The sequence below is a fragment of the Triturus cristatus genome, chromosome 1_1 (assembly GCF_964204655.1).
Source record: "Triturus cristatus chromosome 1_1, aTriCri1.1, whole genome shotgun sequence".
NCBI classification, from domain to species: Eukaryota; Metazoa; Chordata; class Amphibia; order Caudata; family Salamandridae; genus Triturus; species Triturus cristatus.
Genome location: NC_140579.1, coordinates 850,166,412 through 850,185,545, shown reverse-complemented (window position 1 = coordinate 850,185,545; position 19,134 = coordinate 850,166,412). Strand labels below are relative to the sequence as shown.

Here is a 19,134-nt window from a genome sequence, read left to right as displayed (position 1 = left end):
GTGATCGAAGTGGGGGAAAAAAGTAGGGGAACTGTGGGCAGAGACTCAGGGGGCAGGAATAAGCAGAGGATTGGATTAGTGGGCGGAGTCGGAGGTGTGGCTAGAAATAGCAAAACATACCAATTTTTGAACGTTTGGCATTTCACTAACCATTTACAGCTTATAACGTTATTTAATTCAAAGAATCAAACATGTTTATTTGAGGTTTAAAATATAAGTTGTTTATATTTAATTAATTTACAATGTGGGACATGTTTCCAATCACAGAATTTTCCAAATACGCTTATAAGTGGAATCATAAGCCATTTGTCTCCGAGCCATGCAGTTTCTTTCATCGGCACTTCTCCTCCCTTTTTCTAACCATTTCTGAACATAAAATTCAGGTTTAAATTCTATGACAGGTGGCCCCACGATATTTATGAACATTATAGAAGAGAGACGATTGATTGATATTCTGTTCCACAGTGGTGTGAGCACATCATTCATTACACTAAAGCCCCGTTCACATTCAGCAGTTGAGGTACAAAAGGTGTTTATAATGTGCACTTATGGTTTCAGGCTTTCAGGGATGCAATTTTTATTTTGTTTGTACTCTCTGAAACCAAGGATGTACTGCCTAGTACCAAATACATGCAACCTGCTACAAAGGTTTTGTAATTCTCCCTCACCGTATAAGATGTCTACTGGATCTGGCCAATAAACTGGTTGTAGGAGTTTCATTCTATGTACTAACTCTTTGTATTCTATTTCATCATTGTTTGTGGTTGTGCATCTAGAAACATTTGAAGCATTAGACATTGTCATCCTTTTTCGCAGGTTATTTGCTAAGCTCCCAAGGAACTGTGCCTTATTGATGCTAACACAACCTTTGTTCTGTTACAGTCCTACACCAGCAAACTGCATCCGTTCAGCAGCATCTAATGCAGTTGTAGCAAACAAAGGGCCCGGGTGAATCAGCCATTGATTCAAACACTAAAATCTGCCTCTGTATTGAACGATCGGCCTCGGGTATGGTCATATCACGCCGCTGCAGCCTTCTGGATAGGTCACCCAATTCTGTGAGAGCATCATATAAAATGCCCATATTTTCAACATACACCAGGGAGGTTAATAAACCGTTAAAACCAGCATATTTCCTCTGCTTAATGTCACTCCTCGTTGAGTGTTCGGAAGATTCCATGAAATGTTTACTAAGTGCTTTGTAGTTATTCCAAACAGCTCTCACAGATCTTTCACTTGAGGACACCCAACGTACATCTAGCACCTTTCCAATTGCCAGAAGTCTTACTTCTACCTCCAGAGCACATTCCTCAAGCTCTCTCTGATTTTTCGGAGAGGCATGGTAGGTGGTATATAGTTTATCAAAAAAAACTTTGAGTTGATTAATGCCTGCGACTTCTTTACAAACATCACCCACAGCAAGCTCCAGCTTGTGGTTAGCACAGTGCCATACACTCAATTGTGGATATTTCAATTTCAGAAGAGTTGCCACACCGGATTTCCTACCTATCATATTGGAAGCACCATCTGTTACAAGCTGAACCAAATGACTTTTTAAATACTCATCAGTATGCATGCAAGTAAGGTATCTAAGATTATATCTGCTGCTGTGCTTGGCAACTCAACAAGGTCTAAGAAAAAGGTCAGTGGCTCATTGTGTTTATCAACACATGCTCTTACACAGATAATTAGTGTGGTCAATTTACTAACTGTGGTAGATTCATCTATCATGAGGCTTATTTTTGATTCATTCTGCAAGATACAATCAATCAGCCTTGACCTCATTGTAGCAGCAATATGGCCTATTATGTCAGCGCAGCTGTGATCCGAATGCAAGACTCTGCCCAAGTCTGCACCATTCATCTTTTGAAAATCAATATCTAACGGCATATCAGAAAAAGGGCGCTCATGTTTGCCTATTTTGTATTGCAGTTCTGAATACACGGCATGTCTCTTCATGTACTATCATTTGCATTTTCAAATTGTACTGTGGAATACTTTCACGGGCCCTCTGTTCTAAAATAGCTAGTGCCTTAAGATGACAGGAGCTATTCTTATGACGAAATATTTTTTTCCGCAGATAAATGAACTGCTTGTCTTTAGAAGGGCCATATGGGATGACCAAGCAATCTACCCATTCCATGGAAAAATGCACACCTTGACTTGTTTTTGTTTTAAGATTTACCTTCCTGCACACTTTACATCCAAGCTTGCCTTTGGAAAATAAGAGCCATGGATACTCTGTACGGTTGATTTCAAGTTGTTCCGAAGTCCAGCAGGCTGGGTGATCAATTTGATCCACACTCTCCACCACATTTCCTTGGAGGAGTATGTCACTGTCGTTAGTGCCACAGCCATCTAACAATACTTCGTCTTCAGAATCGACTCTTCTCCTCTTCTTGGGCATCCTGCCACTTTCACTTGTTTGCCTTTCAAAACCCTGATTTGCATTTGCCATTGGTCCTTCCGAACTGGAGCCTGGGGACTTGTGTGTTTCGCGAGATGTGGCTGGAGCATTTTTCTTCTGCAGCCACTGAAGCATCTGCATAAATAATTATGTTAATACATACATTTTAAAATAAGCACTGTACCATAACTCATGATTTATTTTAAATGCTGGCTGTCGGTACGAATTGGGATTTTCCACAAGACAATTTAAGAAAGAGTCCATGTCATTTTTTAATCCCACGGTAAACACTATATTGAATATTAGCCGTTTGACAATGAAAACTAAGGTGTAAATTAAAATGTGTCAGCCCACACTTAAGGCATTTACTTGAAAAATATTTGTACATGCATTTATGCAATGAAATAATGGGGGAATGAAATGCTACATTGTTTGTATCAATGAGCAGGTCCCAATAAATGTGAGGGAATAGATTGGATAGTCTCAGAACCTGGCTGAGGCTCTTTACCTCTTTAAAACTTGACATTGAATTGAAGAAAGTCGAATACTGCGAAGCTTCTGGGTAAGTAGCAATTTATGTGGCAGGCGGAAGAGATTTAGGAAGCACCCCTACTTCCGAGATTCTGTGACAACTGTGCTTTGCGGCCTATGCAGTGACACTGATTTGCCTCCGATCTAGCAGTAAACCTGATCCCTCTATAGCCTTGCAGTGCCGTGGTTTGATGATGACCTATCTTTCTGGTTTGAGAACAGAAACACCCTCCTTCGGTTTCTGGTGAGTGTCTGCAACAGCACGATCTGAGAAATCTTTCAAATAAAGAAGGGAATGTTAAAAGTTAGCATGAATTTGCTAGAAAATAATGATCATTTTGCAGTGGTATCTACAGAATGGGAACTGCTCAATTTTAAATTGTTCCATAACTAAGTTCAGGGAAAAAAAAACTGCTAGACACCAGTAAATCCTGGTTTAAAGACCACTGTTCTAACTATTGAGCTCTGCTGCCCATTCCTGCACCTTCTCATAAAGTTGGGCCTTCTTGAATGGACCAAGTCAACCCCCTAGATGTCTTACTGCAGTACACATCTTATAGTAGCTGGTAAACAAGACATGGAACATAATTAGTTGATAAGTTCTGGCATAATGCTTTTTAGTTATCTGAGGCAGTGTGTGCATAATAGTTAAATTTTATTAACAATTGTACCTCACTGTCAATGTTTTCTGTACTGGGAGCACTGTTGACTACGTCATTCAGTGACACTCGAGCACTGCAAAGTTGTAGTCCTATGTTTTTTTTATGTGCTTCACGCAGCATGCACGAGGCCAGCATTAGATGTTCAAACATGAATGGTAAAATATCCTAGTTTGCAGATGTTTTCCACATAATTATAGCTCTGCCGTATTTTTCCACATGATACATCTCCCGCATAATCTGATGGTTTTAACAAAATTAATTGTAGCTCAAACGGATCAAAAATTACTAAACAACGTGAATTGTGTTGCTGTGAAGTGGAAGGCCATGTGCAAAGGTTGACCGGTCACATTTCCCACCGCTGCATTTGCATGTTACACTGGAATTAAAGAGGCGAAAGCTTTCCAGAGACTGTTAGTATGTGTAAAAATGTCAAAATAATAATGTATCAGAACATTTACTACATAACACTGCAGTCTTTTTTGCTGCATCATTTAGTCAACACTGCAACATAATGTTGTCCTCCATTGCTGCATAATTGCAGTGCCCCCAAAGCAGGCAACACATGCTAAAAGGGCTTGTGTATGAAGCAGAGAGACAATGAAGTTTGTGAGCTTAGGGACATATTTATGAGAATGGTGGCGCAGGGCAGCACAGCAAGTTACTTTGCTGCGCTACCCTGTAACACAGGGAAAGGGCAAGAATGCACGGTATTTATCCAATATGGTGCATTCCTGTCTTTTCCCCCTGCACTGGCGCCATTTCGACAGCCTAGCTTCAACGCAGGCACACTTGCCCCATGGTGCAAGGGGGCCTCCTTTGCATGCAGGATTGTTTTTGTGCAGGAAGGGGCACCTACCTGTACAAAAAACATCTTGAGAGGCTTTTTCATCTTTTTATGTGGGCTGCAGAATAAAGCACAGTTTGAAAGAGGAAAAAACAAGGAGAAATAAATATATTTCTCCTAGTTATGCCTCCTCTGGAGCAGCGCAAGATTTTGCCGCATTCCCAGAAGTCCTTGTAAATCTATTAATGTGTTAAAAACCGTGGGAGTTGTGTGGGAGACTTTTATTATTGCAGGAAAACTACTGCGGTTACAAGGAACTCTGCAGTGATTTCTGCGTTTTTACGAGTGAGTCATTATGCTGCACAGTTCTGCTGGTTTTGTTACAGGGGGCCGATTTCGCAGCATTGTTGCAAAACCAGTCCCCAGTTACAAAACCAGTCTCCCATGCAACACCTACCGCAACACCTTCCGTGCACACAGTAAGGCAATGCAGCAGTTTGTGCTGCGTTGCAGTACTCCATTTCTATGAGGCCGTTCAAAGACATGCAAAGTGGTTTTACGTGGCTTTTAAAATATGACTTCGGGCTTTGCATTGTGCATGTACCACATTGCAAGGTGCAAGCATGACGCAAGGCCCTTGAAAACATGCTCCTTAGTCTGGTGTGCATGCAAATCCTGCATTGCAAATCCCTGGTGAGTTGCATTAGTACTACTGGAACAAGGCCTATGAAGGCACCAATGCGTGAGGTGGACTGGCCTCAATGGTCCTGTGACCTCCGTGACAAAGCCACTGCTGCTCTAGGGTGTGCTGCTTTGTAGACCTGCCCGCAAGACTGGTGGTGAACTTCGGTATGGATTGTGGTGGACAGGGCTTCAAGTTTACCCAACACAGGCCACCGGTAGGGTTCACCTGCTGGTGCTAAGAGACCAGGGCTTCTAAGGTCTAGTGGGGCCTTCTAAGTTCTATCATGGGTGCTCCCTCAGGAGTGGTCTGATGGACAAGGCATGAAGGCTGAACCAGGTTCCCCAGATCCAAATTCGGTAGCTCTGGCCATAATGCCACATCCTATCCCCACCGAACACCCTTCTGCCCCGCTGAGTGAAACTCGCACTGTCTTCGGCTACAACCCAATTCTGCCCCATTATAAGCACCTGGATGTGACTCATTTCAAATTATGCAGTGCCTGAAAAAAAGTAACAACATTCTGGAAAGAACAAACACTCATAGGGAATGCAGGATTATGTAAAGCATGCAAAATATAAGCAGGAACGACATGTTACTTCGTTCAGAAATCAATGAGTATTTTTTGTCTCAAACATTGAGGACATGAATATAGGGCTCCTCCTGTACACATGTGTTAAGCAGGGCTCAGAGACAAAGGAACTCTTCAAGAGAATCTGATCTGACTCACGGAAACCCACAAGGGCTCCTTCTTATCCACAAATTGTGCACTCTTGATTGTCAGCGCCAGGATGCCTGTTAGGTGATAGTGCGCTTTACAAGTGAGATAAATAAATAAATAATTCTTATTCATGTCAGCCAGCTATCTGCTCAAACATAGTATAGCACATATGTATTCAAGTGTCCTGCAAAGAAGAATGAGTGCGAGTAAGTAAATGTGTGTGTGAATGAGTGAGTGCCTGAATGTAACTGAGCATGAGTGAAAGAGTGTATGTCGATGAAAGTGAGAGAAAGTGAGTGAGAATGAGTCACGTAGAGTAAGTGAAACTGTAAGTTACAATGAGGTAATCAGAGTAGGAAAAAGTGGTGAGACTGAGTGAGAGTGAGAATGTGATACCGAATGTTGAAGAGTGAGTGCAAGTGAGCAATTTTGAGTAAAAGGGAAAGTGAATGAGAATGAATAATGGGGGTAGTGAGCCTGAGTGAGATAACATGTGAGCAAGCAGGACAAAACACAGGCCTTGGCAAAGTGGAGGTAAATATTTACTTATGGGAGGAACATATTGTGCATCTTGAAAAGAAATGTGGTCAACTCCTGGGGAGCATCAGGCTATGTTGTCTTGGCACAGTAATGGCTTTTGAGAGAATTTGTGTAAAAATGGGGTTTTGAAAATAAAATGCAGAATTTGACCCTATAGTTTTTTTTTCAAAATTATCTTGGGTGTAGCAACACCCAGACTGGAAATCCTCCTAAAAAAAAAGGCACCCTTACTCGCTTTGTACGCTCTTGTTCAGCTCTAGCATTACGCTACACTACTCTCACGCATCACCAGCCATGGTGAGAAAGGGTATTGTGCAAAACCGACACAGTTAAATAGTTTATACATTTTACTGTTCCATTGGCATAAGACTCAGGAAAAGAAAACCTGTCACAGTTCTTTATTGATCCTTCACTTTAAAGTAGATCCGAGAAACTACTAATCTCTCATTACCGGACTACTGATAATATATCTTTTGAGCTCTCGCTACCGGCTTTCTGACTTTAGCTGCTTTTGGGACAGTGAGCCCGGTACCCATGTCTGAGCATACCCGGCGCACTTGGGGAGCAACATTTACGAAGGGCTGTCCATTTTGCAGCAACACAAGTCACATTTTTTGTAACTTTTGATCCGTTTGAGCTACAAACAATTTGTAAGTTAAAATTGTCAGATTATGTAGCAGATGTGTTATGTGTCAAATATGCCAGGATCATAATTATTCAGAAAACATTTGCAAACTAGGATATTTTGCTCTTCATGTTTGAACTGGCCCTGTGGAAAATAGGAGAAGTGCTGATGACAGAAACTCCATGGCTCGGAGACAAATGGCTTGTGTTTCCACTTTTAAGCATATTGGGGACATTCTGTGATTGGAAACATATCGGACTTTGGAAATGTATTTTAATGTGAATAATTCATATTAAACCTTAAATAATCACATGTTGCCTTCCCATTTTAGACATGATGAATAGAAAGGGTGTGTGCTGATCTCTTCTGTGCTTTAAGTGCAGACCACCCTCATTACAGAGCAGAACCTTTGCACCAGGAGTCCCCTTTGTATTCTGGGAACAAATACAAATGTATGTTTCCAGTTGATTGCTCCACATTGAAAGGACGAAAGACTGCACTGCCACCCATGGCTCAGCCCGGGTGTCGGTTACGCACAAAAACAAACTGTAAGGTGAGATGAAAGGTCCATGGTAAGGGATGGGGCAAGGTAGGGCAGAAACACTGAGAGACATTAAAGCTTACATCTATATTTGTCAAAGGATCAATTTGTCTAATTTAATTTAATCATCGTGTATTGGTTATGAACGTTTTGTCACCTATGCATCTTCTACTACAGCACAGATGTTCAAAAGAGCCAGAAGGTCTGTGTTCGCTCAACAATCTTACAATAATATTTTGTGGATCTATGTGTTGGACGCTATAACAGAAAATATAATGATGAAAACAGGTAGGACAACGGACATCAAATAAGTAGCGAATAACATGATACCAGGTTCAACGTTGGTTTAATAAGTCCCTTTCTTGACCATAGTAGCTCAAATGTTTATTTAACAAAATGCTGGCACGTAGCGTAGTTTCTAGCAATTTTAGCCTCATAGGTATTGTTTCACAATAGTGTATTTAATGTTAGATCACGGCTTCACCAGAGGGACGACTAGGTTTATCACATTTATGGTTTAAAAAGCAGACTTTGTGAACATGTCATGTTAAATATCGGAAGTTAAAAATATATCAGATTTCACACGTTAATTCAGACTAGTTAATGATGTATTTAGCTGTACAGTTAAAGATATATTTTTCTTTACCAAGTGTATGTTAGGAAACGTTACACAGCCAATTAACCACGTTTCTAGACAGAGATTTCCTTAAAGAACTGAAGCTTTGGCCACTTCAAACCACTGTAACGTCGTAAGCCATCATACTTGTTCAGGGTGTAGTCTTCAGGAGTTACAGCTTCTTAGCACAGGGACCCATGCTTGCCTTTAATATGAGACTATTAATGCAACCTGTTAACCTAAAATCCCCCAACTCGAAAATGCGCTTATTCTTGTCATGACATGAAAAGAAATTCTAGTCCATCTTTGAAACATCCCATTAAAATGTGTTTTCGATATTTTGCAGCCTAGAGCTGAAGGTAACGTAATTAGTGCTGGCATCGGGTTTCTAGATGCTTCAATCGGGAGGCGGGAGACTAGCCTTCAAATCGGTAGTCTCCCGCCTGAATCGGGAGGGTTGTCATGTCTGCTACACATAAAAAAAAATAACATAAAAAACAGCAGATAAGACATTCGACATTTTCGGGTTAAAAAATGCACCAGGTATTTTACTTTCCCAACTTACTTTGTTTGTGGAGTTCAACTTCAGAGACAGTCCAGGCTCCTCTTGCAGGCCCTGGTACAGAGAAAAGAGCAGAGCTGTAAAGGAGGGGCCGGGGACCTCTGGGCAGGTACGGAGAACAATTTCCAGGAGAGGCTAGTGGGGCTGGGACAGCTTTTCAGTTCTGGCTGGCTGGAGAGCAGATTCACAGTCACAAAGTCCTCAGTGAAGCCCTTTTCTTCTTTCCCAGGTGGCATCCGTCAGTCTGCGTGAGCGGGGAAGGGGGGGTGGGGGACACCAAAGTATCCTGATGTGACCATTGTATTGGTCACAGTGGGGGCAGGCAGGTAGCGTCCTCACTGAATGAGGTGTGAATCACGGGCTCAGGGCAGCCGTTTTCACGCTATGCTAGACTGATGGCCGCTTTCAGTGTCACTTTGCAGGCCTCTAGACACAGAGGGGAAAGGGAGGAGGTCGGGCGCGCTGCAGAGGCCTTCGTCGATGTGCACGGTTGACCACACAGGCTGGATAATAAAGGTGTCATTTTAAAATAGGGCAGTCCCGGTACGCTTTTTTAAAATCAAGAAGTAGGGGAACGGACTAACATAATTTTTAAAAGTAGGGGCACGCCGTGCCCTTACGTTCCCCCCCCACTTCTAACACTGATATATATCTATATCTATATATATATATATATATTATACTTCAAAATGCCCTTGAGCTTCGAGAGCGCACTCGACAACCGCCTCCCATCGGGTTTAGACATGCACTTGTGCCAGCAATCCTGGGATGATTTCTTTGCCCGACGCGTTTCAAGGTACATTACCCCTTAATCATGGGCTTGGAACAAACCGTGCACAAATGTTCTCCCTTTCAAGCGTGATTTTATTGGCTCATTACCCTCAGTGGGCTGTGCTTAGTGCTTTGAGCATGCTGGGACTCGTAGTTCTCGGGAGAAATTCGTACCTTCCCCGCAGTGGGTTCGTGCACTCTTTGTGAATTAAAATCCATTCTTTAGCCTCCTGTAGGCTCCGGACATTGGCACAAGATCTTTTGATGCTGGCAGATTGCGCTGAAAGACGGGTTGAATATAGTTTCAATCCTCAGCCTCTGAACATTAGTAGATGGTGCTGCTCTCCACGGCGCGGGCCGCCGTGATATTCATTATACTTCAAAATGCCCTTGAGCTTCGAGAGCGCACTCGACAACCGCCTCCCATCGGGTTTAGACATGCACTTGTGCCAGCAATCCTGGGATGATTTCTTCGCCCGACGCGTTTCAAGGTACATTACCCCTTAATCATGGGCTTGGAACAAACAGTGCACAAATGTTCTCCCTTTCAAGCGTGATTTTATTGGCTCATTACCCTCAGTGGGCTGTGCTTAGTGCTTTGAGCATGCTGGGACTCGTAGTTCTCGGGAGAAATTCGTACCTTCCCTGCAGTGGGTTCGTGCACTCTTTGTGAATTAAAATCCATTCTTTAGCCTCCTGTAGGCTCCGGACATTGGCACAAGATCTTTTGATGCTGGCAGATTGCGCTGAAAGACGGGTTGAATATAGTTTCAATCCTCAGCCTCTGAACATTAGTAGATGGTGCTGCTCTCCACGGCACGGGCCGCCGTGATATTCATTATACTTCAAAATGCCCTTGAGCTTCGAGAGCGCACTCGACAACCGCCTCCCATCGGGTTTAGACATGCACTTGTGCCAGCAATCCTGGGATGATTTCTTCGCCCGACGCGTTTCAAGGTACATTACCCCTTAATCATGGGCTTGGAACAAACAGTGCACAAATGTTCTCCCTTTCAAGCGTGATTTTATTGGCTCATTACCCTCAGTGGGCTGTGCTTAGTGCTTTGAGCATGCTGGGATTCGTAGTTCTCGGGAGAAATTCGTACCTTCCCCGCAGTGGGTTCGTGCACTCTTTGTGAATTAAAATCCATTCTTTAGCCTCCTGTAGGCTCCGGACATTGGCACAAGATCTTTTGATGCTGGCAGATTGCGCTGAAAGACGGGTTGAATATAGTTTCAATCCTCAGCCTCTGAACATTAGTAGATGGTGCTGCTCTCCACGGCGCGGGCCGCCGTGATATTCATTATGCTTCAAAATGCCCTTGAGCTTCGAGAGCGCGGGTTTAGACATGCACTTGTGCCAGCAATCCTGGGATGATTTCTTCGCCCGACGCGTTTCAAGGTACATTACCCCTTAATCATGGGCTTGGAACAAACAGTGCACAAATGTTCTCCCTTTCAAGCGTGATTGTTCCAAGCCCATGATTAAGGGGTAATGTACCTTGAAACGCGTCGGGCGAAGAAATCATCCCAGGATTGCTGGCACAAGTGCATGTCTAAACCCGATGGGAGGCGGTTGTCGAGTGCGCTCTCGAAGCTCAAGGGCATTTTGAAGTATAATGAATATCACGGCGGCCCGCGCCGTGGAGAGCAGCACCATCTACTAATGTTCAGAGGCTGAGGATTGAAACTATATTCAACCCGTCTTTCAGCGCAATCTGCCAGCATCAAAAGATCTTGTGCCAATGTCCGGAGCCTACAGGAGGCTAAAGAATGGATTTTAATTCACAAAGAGTGCACGAACCCACTGCGGGGAAGGTACGAATTTCTCCCGAGAACTACGAGTCCCAGCATGCTCAAAGCACTAAGCACAGCCCACTGAGGGTAATGAGCCAATAAAATCACGCTTGAAAGGGAGAACATTTGTGCACTGTTTGTTCCAAGCCCATGATTAAGGGGTAATGTACCTTGAAACGCGTCGGGCGAAGAAATCATCCCAGGATTGCTGGCACAAGTGCATGTCTAAACCCGATGGGAGGCGGTTGTCGAGTGCGCTCTCGAAGCTCAAGGGCATTTTGAAGTATAATGAATATCACGGCGGCCCGCGCCGTGGAGAGCAGCACCATCTACTAATGTTCAGAGGCTGAGGATTGAAACTATATTCAACCCGTCTTTCAGCGCAATCTGCCAGCATCAAAAGATCTTGTGCCAATGTCCGGAGCCTACAGGAGGCTAAAGAATGGATTTTAATTCACAAAGAGTGCACAAACCCACTGCGGGGAAGGTACGAATTTCTCCCGAGAACTACGAGTCCCAGCATGCTCAAAGCACTAAGCACAGCCCACTGAGGGTAATGAGCCAATAAAATCACGCTTGAAAGGGAGAACATTTGTGCACTGTTTGTTCCAAGCCCATGATTAAGGGGTAATGTACCTTGAAACGCGTCGGGCGAAGAAATCATCCCAGGATTGCTGGCACAAGTGCATGTCTAAACCCGATGGGAGGCGGTTGTCGAGTGCGCACTCGAAGCTCAAGGGCATTTTGAAGTATAATTTATATATATATATATATATATATATTTGTGTTCTACCGCCCGGTCTGGGAAGAGCACCAGGGTCCCGCTGCTGCTGGGCCTGGCCTTGCCCTAAGGCCTCTGCAGCCCCCATTCACACCTCATTAAATCCTGCTGTGCTGCTTGAATGAGGCGAAGCAGCACAGCAGGAGAGTTTAAAGAATTTAACTTCTGTCCCCGTTTCTAAGAGCCTGTGGAAATGTGAGCCTGCACAACACTGTGATTAACATGCAGGTTCACCCGACCCTACCTTAAAAACCAGGACATAACCCTGGCACTACCAAACACGCATTTGCAATGTAATAGGTCTTGCATTATTAAAGTTTGAGCTATTGGCATTGCTAAAAAAATGCAACACCAATAGCTCAAACTTCAGTAAAGAGAGACCTATTGCATTGCAAATGCTTTTGAGACTGTTGCCTTGTCTTGCGGAGAGGGTGAGGGAGAGAGAGGAAGCATGAGAGGGAGGGGGAAAGAGAGAGAGAGAGAGGAAGCATGAGAGGGAGGGGGAGAGAGAAAGGAAGAGGGATAGAGGGCAAGAAGTAGGGAGAGGAAGAGGGGAGTGAGAGGGAGAGAGAACGAGGGAGGCGGACAAAGAGAAGTTGGGAGGAGGGAGAGTGAGAGCGGAAGAGGGGAGAGACAGGGAGGGAGGGGGAAGGAAGAGCATGAAAAAAGAGAAACAGCGAGAGACTTTCACTTAAAAAGAAAATCACAAACAGTTCACTGGCCGCAAGCTCAGAAAAGAAGCAAAGGACTATTTGGACAGCTTCAGAATGCACATGATGAGGGCAGTGAGTGGAACATCCATTTGTGTGCACTGTAAGAAGCTGGCAATGATGGCATGGTGAGCTGGCACTGGTGGTCAGGATCGCACGAATCTGGGGCACACCCGAACCCCAAGAGCTCAAGCCTGCAGGCGATCTGAAGCTTTACTGAAACTTTCAGCTATTGGAATTGCTAATAATAATGCAACGCCAAGAGCTAAAACTTTAAGTAATGCGAGACACTTTTCTGGCTGGGACGTGTTACTAGAAAACATCAGCGCAAATGTATCAGCTCCAGGTTAATGTTAATTAACAGAATGTCCTTTGGCACCAAAACACTTGTCTTCCTTACAGCACTTGACATTTCACTCAGCATGTATGAGATTAATTAAGGTGACTACCATGAACACATTACTTGCTACCATCTTTGTAATAGATGTACTGCAGAACTTGAGCTTTCAATTGCAAAAAAGCGTGCCGCTAAGTTATGATCTTTGTTTTTAGACTCTAAAACATCCACTGTTTTCAATGTTTCAATGCACACAAACATCACGCAGCTGCCATAGCCTCACAGTTCTAGTCGACAAGGATGAAGGGCCCAGTGCACGAGACACGTACGTCAGTACTTGTTAATAGATCACAGCAGCCCGCTGCTGCTCCTCTCAGTAGGGCCCACAGCGCGTGAGAGGCCGTCCTTCGGAAAATGCTATCCGAGCTATGCTTGCGTCGCAGCAGGAGTTTCGCGAGACAGTCCTTCAAGTGCTCATCGCAGGCGTGAGCGGCTCACAGGCCCACTACCTCCCGCTTCTGACGCTACTTGAGCGGCACTGATTGCGACACCGCAATCTAAAAATAACTCCAGAGCTCCCAGAGAGAAGCCCGCAGTCGAGCGTGTGTGTAAATACAGCGGCTCGGGAGGGGGCCAGGGCAGGCGGAAGCCAATCATGGCTGCTGCTCCCATCTCTCGCTGCAGCAGCGAGGAAGTGGGTGCACTGAAGAAATACAGACAATAAAACACAAGGGGTTGTAAAAGAAACATTAGAAACCCAGCGCAGACAGTGGACTGAGGAGTGTGGATGTAGTTAAGAACATCTGAACGGATAAAATGGAGACTAGGGACAGAGATAAAAAAAAAATGACAGATTAAAAAAAAAGCGATTGCGAAAGTGAAAACATGGAAGCCTGCGAGTGGTGCGCGCGCGCCACAAAAGCCATGTGGTTTCAATTATCCCGCCCGTGTCTGGGCACGATAATTGGAAACACATGTCAGCAATGCGCGTAATAAACACGAATAGGCCATGGGCGGAGCAATGCGCCCGCCTTTGGCCTATTGCGTGCTGTCTTAGTAACAAACACGCACGCCAAGGCCAATAGCAGGACAGAAAAGTAAAAACACACACACGAGCGTGTAAGAGTCCAGGCTCCGTTTCGGAACCCCAGACAAAAGGACTCTCGCTGCGCGAGCAGTGCAGCTCACTGCAACGCTAGGCGCGAGACCTAAAAACCGAGACATTTGTACAATTTGAAGAAAAGTGTCCGGACACCGGGACACTTCTCCAAAAACGGGGACCGTCCGGGGAAATCCGGGACGTCTGGTCACCCTACCCTGGCTCTGTTGTCGTGCAGGTGGTGCATGGGCACCACCAGTAGCCCCTGGCTGCCGGTAGCCCAAGGACACCACTGGTGTCTTATTTCTCTTGCTGGTGGAACGAAGCAGCCCCAGTGCTTCTTGACTTTGCGGATGGAAAAAGAAAAACAAGATGGCTTCTCTGTCCTGCAGTTGGCACAAGGGCAGCAACGGAGGCTCATTATTTCTGCAGGTGGCACAAATGCACCAGCAACGCCTCCTTTGTCTTGCAAGTCGAGAAAGGGTACCCCGGATAATGTCTTTGACACACGCACTGAACGTGACCCCTTGACGAATTATTTCTCCTTTCTCCTGCAAATGGCACAAGTGAATCATCAATGGCTTTATTATCCTCTAGGTGGTGCAAGAGTACCGCCAAAGCACTTTGACTTTATAGGTGGCACAATGGCATCACCAATGGTTCATTGGTTTTGTAGGTGACACACATGCATCCCCAATTAGTCCTAGACTTTGCAGGTGGCACATCGACACCATCAGTGCCTCCTTGCAGGTGGCACAGGGGCATGCATAACGGATGTCTTCTCCAATCTGCAGGGGGCGAGAGGGCATCTTCACTAACTCCTCTACCTGGCACGGGGTACAAAGGTACTGTCCAAATTCCTTTGCCCTGCAGGTGAAAAAAGGTCACTGTTGATGGCTCAGTAGGTATGATTGTGGCACAAGGGCATTGCCACTGTTTTCTACTCTCAGCAGGGGCTACGAAGGGCCTCGGCAATAACCCGTTCATGACCTCGTAGCCTCTCCTGCTTGTCAGTAAAGCCAAGTCTCCATAGATGGTCGATCACAAGTGCAGCACCGAGGACTTCATATGCGACACAAAGGCATGCATCGGAGATGCGCTGCCCTCACCAAAAGTGCTGTGATCACCTCACGGAGGTTCTTCGGTGCCACAGGTGGCATATTATAGCCCCGGTGACTCTCCCGTCCTAAACAGTGCTTTAAATGGGCTGGTACTCACCGTTACTGAGTACCGGCACTTTTTCATTTTCTCCCCTTGAGTACCGACACTTTTCCTAGAACAAAGAGAGTACAGGTACTCATTGGACCTGAATTCAACCCAGGCAGCGCTTCCTTTATCCCTCCACTGATACCTCTGCAGCACCTTTAACAAGCACTGTACGGAATTAATCACGGGAGCTCTTGTCGCCAGGAACCAGCGTGAGCTGCTTTGGAAGTTTGGAAGTCATCAGAGCGGGGGTGGGGTGGGGGGGGGGCTGAAGAGTGGTTATCTTATCCATTGTTCTTTTCACAGTGGGGCTCAGAGGGGGCTGTAAAATCAAATGGGTGGCGGTGGGACGCACTGTTCAGGATTGAATATTCCAGCAGCGTTTCATTTAAAAGTGGGTTTATGGTTGTGGGAGTGATGTTCAGTGAGTGTTATCTAAAAGCGGGCCATTAAGCGCACCTGAGGACAGGCGCCAGCAGGCCTGCCCGTCTCGGCCTCAGACTCCTCCCGGGTGCCGGCCTCGCTGGCCTGCCCTGGGTGCATGATCCACCGTTCTTCAGCTCCTATTAAGCAAGTGTTTCACTGGCTACCATTACAACTTGATCTTTATTTCCAGAGTCCCTCTTCATTCTAAAACTCTATCTTGTTGTGAAATGTGTTCTTTCTGTGAAGTATAATAATGCCTCATATGAGTAACAGTAACTCCTTCCAGAATGAGTACACTCACGTAGAGGGACGACGAGGCACGGCTTTCAAAATTACGAAACGTGTTTCTTTATATCGGCTAAGTGCCAAGTGTTTGTGTAGGTAAGGTTGAGAAAACAAGTAGGTGCTGGAGGAAGGCACTGAACTCTGGCTGCTGTTCTGTTTCAGAATGAGTCACAGGAATGAACACAGCTCACTCGGAAGAACACACTCTTCGGATACCCTTCAATTTTACTAACATTTTTTTTAAAACAAATGTTCATGAAATGCTCGATTTCACTGTTGCACAAATAAAACACACACTCCACAAATAGACACGCACCGTAGGCAAACACAGTAGTGATGCACACAACACAGTAACGGATATATGCACACAAACCATAATGCACAGACACTAATGAGTACATACTGCACAGATGTACATGCACCAAAGATTCATGCCCAAGCACGCACACGCAAACATTTACGAAAACCACAAGCACGGACACCCAGCACACAGATTCCATCGGTAGACACACACACACAACATGCACACATACAATTAAACACATACCAAACACATACGAACTCACAAAAGAAACGATGGAGCTTCTACTGGTCACCTTACAGTATCTTGCTGCGCCTTTCTTCACAGCATAACATTTAATGACGTCACATTTCCTTTATGGTTATCTTGATAAATTACTACCACGTATAGTGTGTGCTGTACAAACTGAGCAAAAGACACACCATTGATGGGCGGAATGCAGAATAAATCAAAACATTACTGTTTTTGTTGCATAGAGCCTTGTGTTACCTGCAGGTCAAAAGTTAAGATCCTTGTAATATAGCTTAGTGAGTTATGACCCTGCAGCAAGGACCTGCCTGCAAACAAGAAGGCATATATTTAGAACCTCGCTGTTATTTCCTCAATCTTTTCTTATTTTAAGGATACTACAAAAGGATACTTTGGGTAGTAATAAACACTTATCAGTAAGTGCCATATATATAGTTATTAGTGAGATAACGAATGGACAGATACATCTGACATTCTAACAATGCATGCATTTTGTGCATACAACCTTGGCAAAGTCAAAAAGCTAACCCCGCCCCTTTTCCCACCTTAGCACCTCCCTAAACTCCGACCTCTGCTCCTTTTGGTGAGTACCTGCACTTATTTTTTTCCATTTAAAGCACTGGTCCTAAATACAGAGTTACTGCATAGGCTGCTCTCCCCTGCTGCAAGACTGACACCATGATGCCTCCTTGATTCTGTTGGTGACACCAGGTCAGCAGCAATGCTGCCTTAGTGCTGCAAGTGGCAGGTGCGCGCCATAGATGCCCACTGCATCGTGGCATTGGATGAGTGCACCAATGGCGGCTTCTTGTTCCCTCGGGTCACATGTATATATTTTTTTTTATTTAGTGCATTTTTATAAAGCGCGGACATTACCCAAAGGTGTCAGAGCGCTGTACAATAGAGCTAGTTACCTTACAAGAGAAAAGTGGTACAGAATATAACATTACACCGACTAAAAATGAGGGGTACACAAACACAAAATCCAACACAGCACACAGGGGTGAGGAATGTACAGGAAAAAATACAAATTTACAACGAAGAGTGAACTTCCAAGAGGGGCCTGAGAATAAAGGGTACACAAACACAAAATCCAACACAGCACGCAGGGGTGAGGGATGCACAGGAAAAAATACACATTTACAATGAAGAGCGAATTTCCAAGGGGGGCCGGACTATGAAAGTATTAGTTCTGAAAGTGTCTTTGGAAGAGAAGAGTTTTGAGTTCAGCTTTGAATATCCGGGTAGAGGAGGTGGGACGGAGCAATGGGGGAAGTGAGTTCCATATTCTCACCGCATTGCGTGAGAAGGATTGCGCCATCGATCTTTCCCTTTTGAAGACGGGGGGCTCAAGGAGAAGCTTTTCTGCATTACGAGAGGATCGAGAGCCTCCGGACAATTTTAATGTATTTGCCAGGTAACGAGGGGAGGACATGTGCAAGGCTTTGTGTGTGATGCAGGCAGTTTTGTAAATAGATCTTGCCTCAATCGGAAGCCATCGAAGAGAGGACAGGATAGGAGTGATGTGGTTGCTTCGTTTAGACCCTGAAATGAAGCGAGCTGCTGAATGGAGGATGGATTTGAGAAGGGAGAGGTGGGATTTGGGTAGGTCCGTCAGAAGAGAATTGCAATAATCCAGTCTTGAGAGAACCAGCGATTGTACCAAGGTTTTTAAGTCATTCTCCGGGAAGAACCGACGGATCCCCCATAGAAGGCGCAACTGGTACAGTGCGTACTTGGCAATAGAGTTGATGTGGGAGATTAAGTTGAGTCTTTTGTCAAGAATGACACCTAGAAATTTAGCGCTGTCGACAATGATGGGTTTGTTGTTGAGCAGGTTCAGCTGATCCATCCACGATTTAACAGGAGGAGGTGAGAGAGAGGTCGAAAGGAGGAGGAATTCACTTTTGGCGGGATTTAGAATGAGTTGGTGAGCTAACATCCAGTTGTGGATGGAGTTGAGAGTAGAGTCGAGTAAAGAGAGATCGTGTGCGGAAGACACCTTGAGGTAGATTTGAGTGTCATTCGTAGAGATTAAACAGGGACACCTTGACCTACAGCCAATGGAGATGAAAGACTGTTCGCTATCTTAATCATTTGGGATCTGTCAGAGAGGAAAGAGGCAAACCATTTAAGCACTGTGCCATCCAATCCCATTCTCTGTTGTAGAGTGTTGAGGAGGGTGCTGTGATTAACAGTGTCAAAGGCTGCAGAGAGGTCAAGAAGAATCAGAAGACAGGATTCCCCGGAGTCGAGTATATGCAACGCATCATCAATCACTTGCAGCAGGGCTGTTTCAGTGCTGCAATTTTGGATGAAGCCAGATTGGAAAACATCGAGGAGATTATTGTCCATAATATGTAGGGAAATTTGTTTCGCAACACATTTTTCAGTGATTTTCGAAAGAAAAGGGAGGTTGGTGGTAGGGCGGAAGTTGTTGAGGTCGGTTGCATCAGCGGAGGTTTTTTTTAGAAGAGGGGTAACCTCTCCTGATTTAAGGG

The 19,134-nt window shown here is 44.8% G+C and overlaps 1 pseudogene; it reads right to left on the bottom strand.

Moving 5' to 3' along the window:
- Positions 1-261: 261 nt before the first annotated feature.
- Positions 262-19,134, bottom strand: part of LOC146871179 (E3 SUMO-protein ligase KIAA1586-like) — a 41,050-nt pseudogene continuing 22,177 nt past the window's right edge.